The sequence below is a fragment of the Adiantum capillus-veneris genome, chromosome 4 (genome assembly GCF_014529385.1).
Source record: "Adiantum capillus-veneris isolate H3 chromosome 4, ASM1452938v2, whole genome shotgun sequence".
Taxonomy (NCBI): Eukaryota; Viridiplantae; Streptophyta; class Polypodiopsida; order Polypodiales; family Pteridaceae; genus Adiantum; species Adiantum capillus-veneris.
Genome location: NC_140934.1, coordinates 53,848,020 through 53,854,851, shown reverse-complemented (window position 1 = coordinate 53,854,851; position 6,832 = coordinate 53,848,020).

Below are 6,832 nucleotides of genomic sequence, written 5' to 3'. Positions count from 1 at the left end.
CAAGTGTGGCTTGCAAAGAAGAAGTATGTGAGTTAGTGGGTGGCATAGTCGAGGTGTCCATGTGAGAACTTTGTGCGTGCACTATTTGCTCTAGCGGAAGGAGATGGCAATGGAATCTAGGGTCAGAAATGCAAACAGTAATCCTTGCACCATAGAGGGTAGTGCGTACTTCCCTAGCTTCTCTAGCGCACACTACCACAACCTTGCCATTTGTACAACGTAGAAACGTTAGATTTTAATATGAAGCTTCATGAGTAGTTGGTTGTATAGTGTGCACCAAAATGCCAGTTGTCTTATTTTGTAAATAAAGGTAAGTTCTTGTAGTGTTTTTATATATATAAAAAAACATAATGTGATCCCATCATGCCTTATCAAAAGAGGCTACAAAAAAAGGGGGCTTCAGTGTTACCGCATTTTTTTTTGAAAAAAAATAGAGATAGAGGACGTGATAGATTGTTCCCAAGCCATTTTTATACTAAATTCACAAAAAGAATCTTTTGGTGTGTGTGGGGTAAAATAGGAAGTAAGTTGGACCCTTTGTGTAGTGACAAAGGGGGAGAGAATCTTCAACCATTTTTACAGACATGAGGTGCATTCTTCCTCCAAGGGTAAGTGCACTCATGTCACTAGAGAGAGTAGGTGACTCTGCTCACTTATCAAGATTACCACATTTTAAACAATAGACAAAAAAAATAAAATTGCCATTCAAGATGCTGTGTGTATTAGACCAATGTCAAAAAAAGAAGAAAGTACAACATGGAGATTTTTTATAGAGCTAAAGTGTAGGTGAGGTCCTTGTGGTTGAGAGCATTAGAAAAGGTCTTCTTCTATATCTATCACCATCACCATGAAAAAAGCATGGAAATGTTAGTATTCTTGGGGTATCAACAAAGAAAGCCACTTTTTATTGATGTCATTTGAATAAAAACAACAAAAAAAGGGGGGAGGGGGCACCTATCACCTAAGTAGAAGGATCCATTCTTTTAAGATGTGGAAAGGTATGGTGACAAAGCTTCTGTGTATAGTCCTTCTCTTATCTTGTTGTACCCTTTCTCTTAAGACTGGTCCCTTTTTTAGGCTTATGCTTTCCCAAGCCTCCAAGAAGTTTGAACAGCTTGAGAGAGTGGGGGGTGGTTTGAGTGGGGGCCCTAGGAGGCAATTATAGTAACCAATCGTATAGAATAGTTTTAAGGAAGGAGTGGTGTCTTGAATTTTGTAAGTACCCTTTTTATTGGGTTCCCATTTTTCTCCTCTAAGCATATGACGAGAGTTCTATGCTAGCCTGAAAATGGGGGGGGGGGGAAGGGGTTCCTCCACCCACACTAGGAGAGTAATCCCACTTTGGGGGGCACTAGGCCCCCTTAGTGCCCCCCAAAAGGGGTCCTAGTGCCCTCCAATATTTATAAGGTCTAAGAGACTCTTAGGGTTACAAGTGTGGGGTAAAGCTACTCATCCTTAGATATACCTTCTAACTAATCTCCATATTTTTTCTGTTTCAAATCCATTGTTGCAAACGACATTGATCAAGTCTTTGAGGTCATAGGCGGCTCTTGATCGATCAATGTTGCAGAATTAGTTGGGAGACTATCACTTTGTGTGCACAGTTAGATGGTCAATTACTAGCTCTCTTTAGGAACTTTATTGGTGTGAAGGGTAGGTTAGCTTCCTTGTGCACAAAATATTTGTGTAACTACCCATTTTTAGTTGTGAGGTTTATGTTGAGAAATTTAGTGGGTTCTCCAACCCTAGATTTTATAGTGAGGCACTCGGGGTATATTAGACACTATTCCATAAAGTATTCGGGATGTGATGAATTGATAAGTAGAATATCATCAAAGTATTGAAAAGGTACTCCAAGGTTTTCTATTGTGAGATGAGATTGTGGATTTTTTAAAGTTTGATTAAAAAATCAAATTCTAGGGAGTGTAGGTAAAGGTTACACCATAGTGGTGAACAAGATAAACCAATTGATATGCCATTCACCTGTTTGTATACATGGCCTTTGCATTGAAGATACATGTTATCGATAAGCGATGTGTTGAGGGTTAGTATATTCTTGACATCAAAAGAGATTCTAGATTTGTATGTAGTGGAGGACCATGTACCCTCTATACATTTAGAGGGGAATCGCCTGAAACAGATGAATTTTTCTTCTACACAAGAGAAGGCGTACATTATTAGTTTGTTGATATGATGTATTAATCCAATGTCTCCTAGATGTGGTGTATTTTCATAACATCTCTTAATATCCCCTGTGTATATCAAATGTGCATACTGTGATAGATTGAGGATACAGTCATGGAGAGAATCTACAATCCACCGAGATTGTAGGTGGATATTATAGCATAGGAGTGCCTTTCGATTTAGCTTTCTAGATCTTCTCTTGAGTATTGGTATGAAGCTTTTAAGTATGCAAGCCACGATGAGTGGATCTCTGAGTAACAACATGAGGATCCGCAAGTGATCCATCTGAAAGTATCCTTGTGGATCTTATAGATAGGTGTGATGTAGGGGAGAGAAGGCTGGGGTGGTGTTATGACATTTGAGAGAAACTCAACGAGATACCTACAAGTTGTTTCAATGGTACTTTCTATTTTGGTGTAGTTCGCCATTCCATTGAGTCTCTTGTGAGCTTCTAAGGAGATGTGTTTCTTGCAAACAAGCACTATAGTGTTGTGTGCTTTATCCAAACAAGTGACAAAAAATCTTCTTTTTATTTCATTATTTTCATGTTGAGTAGATGGGTAAGAAAGACTTGGAGGGAGTATTATACACTCCTTCTCAAGCAAGATATGAAGTACATTTTTGAGCTCTTTGTATGCAATATTAATCTCCGATGTAGTTGTGGGAATGTGTCCAAACCCTTGATTACATAAGTGAGTGAGCTCGGTGCTCATATATGTGATAGTGTGAGTAGTCACAATATGTTGTAATGGAGAGGGAGATAAATCACAAAAACAATCTTGCATGAAGTAAAAACTTATTTGGCATTAAATAAAGTGAGCTTCAAAGGTGGGTCAAACGACCAACTAAAAGTACATTCATTCCACAAAGGGGTGATGATAATTTCAAGTCCAAAAAATAACAAACTAGAAAAACAACAAACTAGAAAAAGAAGGAAGGCACCTAATGTCCATTAAGGGGTTGACAAAATGGATGGGATAAACATGCCTTTGCTACTTTCTTTGGTGATGAAGTGAAGTTGTCCATGATGATCCTTCATTACTTGTTTAGTCATACAAGAGTGACTTAGCACTAGCTACAGAATTAGAGTTGAACATAGGCCTAGATTTAGGTGTTGGTGTGGGTTGAGGTATAGGACGAGGTGTACGGCTACTTCCAGAAGAGTCGGCCGGTGAAGATGATTTCCATCTTGGGAGATGAGTTGATGAAGTTGTTCATTGTGGAGTATTGATGCGTCCCCTTCCTCAAGGAGTGTGACTACTATCACCTCTTGCTCTCTTTTGTAAGCGAGCACCTTGTGATTCTCACGCTGGTAATATAGCTTGAGCAATGAAAGTATCCACTTCTACACTAGAGGTAAAAGTTGGGGGGAGTTGATTGAAAGGTATAGAGTGCTTGATAGCTTCCTTTAGATTTTCTCAATAGTAGAAGTGCACAAGCATAGCCTTGACAGGTTCTTGAGCCTCCTTTGCTATCCAACTAAGGAAAGAAATGGTTGAGTTTTTTAAGAATATGCTAGGGAAGAAGGTAGGATGACCCAAAGAGCATGGTCAAACCAAAGCACATTATTATCCCTACAATGATCTCCTTGCCCCACATGTTCACAACCACATTTTATGAAGGGACGGTGTACATTCCAAATTTGTGTAGTTTAAGTGGTGTCCCTTCCCGTTGTGGAGATTACTCCCTTAACTCTGACAACACAACCAAAGGATGCATTGCATCTCTTTGACTCCAAACATGCCATGGTAAAAGGGGTGGCCATGAGTGTGTTTTCAACAAGGTTTGAGGAGTTAATTTCCACCAACACTTGTTGTAATCTGCTTCTGCAATTGTATGCAGTGCTTGCACAAGATCTCTGAGACTTTGTATTGCAATTGGCGGGCTATCACGTTCTAGTGTGTAGATTCAAAACCATGCTCTGAGGTGAAGCTGCCCATAGAGAGTAAGGTTATCGTCACTTTGTGTAAGATATTAAAAGCGTGCATAGAATTTTCAAGGGTGTTTCCCATATGTGCAGCTGACGTCCGAGAAGGAGTAGCGTGTGTAACAATTGAGCGGGCAAGTGTGTCTTGCAGAGAAGAAGTATGTGAGTGCACGGGCGGCATAGCCAAGGTGTCCATGTGAGAGCTTTGTGCCTGCTTCGTCTGCTCTAGTTGAAGGAGCTCGCCATGGAAGCTAGGATAAAAAATGCAGAGCAGTAATCCCTGCACCATAGAGGGTAGTGCATACTCCAGAGCAGTGTACACTAGCTTTTCAAGCACAGAGTCCTATAAGCCTACCATCTGTACAACATAGAAACGTTAGATTTTAATATGAAGCTTCACGAGCAGTTGGTTGTATTGTGTGCGCCAAAATGCTAGTTGGTTTATTTTTTAAATAAATGTAAGTGCTCATAGTGTTTTTTTAATATAAAAATATGTATTGTGAGTCCACCTTGCCTTATCAAAAGAGGTTGCAAAAAAGGGGGGGTTTCAGGCTTACCCGATTTTCTTGAAAAAAGGGAGATAGAGGACATGATAGATTATTCCCAAGCCATTTTTACACCAAATTCAAAAAAAGAATCTTTTGGTGTGTGTGGTAAAATAGGAAGTAAGATGGACCCGAAGAAAATAAGGGCAAACTTGAAATTCCATCGATTTTTAGGTCAAAATCTGAAGCTTTTGCCGGTATTTACACTAAACCTTGTCTAAATTTGCTGATTTCTTCAAGGCAAACTCAAAATCTAATCGGGATTTTATGATTTTAGCTGGTTAAAATACACTATAGCCCGGTTTTTTCCTAACATTGAGGTGGACCCTTCGTGTAGTGACAAAGGGGGAGAGAATCTCCAACCATTTTCACAGACATGAGATGCATTCTTCCTCCAAGGGTGAGTGCACTCATGCCACTAGAGAGAATAGGTGACTATTCTCACTTATCAAGATTACCACATTTTAAATAATAGACAAAAAAATTAAAATTTCCATTCAAGATGCCTGTGTATTAGACGAATGTCAAAAAAAGAAGAAAGTACAACATGGATATTTTTTATAGAGCTAACGTGTAGGTGAGGTCCTTGTGGTTGAGAGCATTAGAAAAGGTCTTCTTCTATACCGGTCACCGTCATCATGAAAAAAACATGAAAATGTTAGTATTCTAGGTGGAAGACAGGTATCAACAAATAAGGCCACTTGGTATTGATGTCATTTTAATGAAAACAACCAAAACAAGGGAGGAGGGAGGGAGGGAGGGAGGGGCGGGGGCGGGGGGGACCTATCACCTTAGTAGAAGGATCTATTCTTTTGGGATGTGGAAAGGTGTGGTGATATAGCTTCTTGTATAGTCCCTCTCTTATCTTGTATAGTCCCTCTCTTATCTTGTTGTACCCTTTCTCTCAAGACTACTCCCTTTTATAGGCTTATGCTTTCCCAAGCCTCCAAGAAGTTAAGAAGTTTAGAACGGCTTGGGAGAGTTTTGGGGGGGGGGGGGGGGGGGGGGGGGGGGGGGGGGGGGCGGGGCTTAGTAAGGCCTAGTGAAGGCATTTATAGTAACCACTCATAAACATATAATTTTAAGGGAGGAGTGGTGTTTTGAATTTTGTACGTACCCTTTTTATTGGGCTCCCATTTTTATTGAATTTTGTACGTACCCTTTTTATTGGCTTCCATTTTTCTCCTCTAAGCATGTAGATGCTTAGGGAATATGAGGGGAGTTCTATGCTAGGCTAAAAAAAAAAGGGACGGGGGGTTTATGGTGTTTTGTTTGTGTGTGTGTGTGTGTGTGTGTGTGAGAGAGAGAGAGAGAGAGAGAGAGAGAGAGAGAGGAGTAATAAAAATTTCCTTTTATTGCCTACATGTAGTAGAATGATGATCCAAATTATATTCTAAGAAAAAGGTTGAGAGTTATAGATTTATTGGAGGAAGAAATTGTCTTCTTCTTCTTCCTCTCTCTTGCCCTCTGTCTATCTATCTATTTATCTATCTATATGCATGTAGTTGATCCGCTATCTCATAGCAAGGAAAAACTTGTTCATCTTATTCTACCATAACACGGGGATACTTCAACATGAGCAATTGTAAAAAAATAAACCTCTCTAATCTCTCTCTCTCACACATAATCTATCTCTACGCTCTCCTTGTCATTGATTAGCTCCCTTATAATCTCTCTCTCTCTCTCTCACACACACACACACACACACTCTCTTCCATGTTGGTTGTGGCCTCTCCACAGTTCCAAAGGGCGATTCACACGAGAAAATGTGCTCCGATTAAATCTAGTAGTGGATTTTCCATGAACCTCCTCTCTTTTTCATCTCTCTCTCTCTCTCTCTCTCTCTCTCTCTCTAGTGACAAACTTGAATTGTATCTAGTGCTGCCACATAGATGGCACAACTTTACTATAAACAGGTGAGCCCTCTCACTTGATAGGAACATATTCAACGTTCAAGTTTTGGTGTCGCTCTTGTGAACACGTCAGGGTCTCTCTTGTGCACACGTCATATGTGCGTACACACTCTCACTGCAATAACGAACATTTTGGGAAGGGTAGCAACGAAAGTACCTATCATTCAATTATTTTTCAATCACTTTGAGAAAGAGATGTGTGTGTGTGTGTGTGTGAAAGAGAGAGAGAGAGAGAGAGAGAGAGAGAGAGAGAGAGAGAGCAT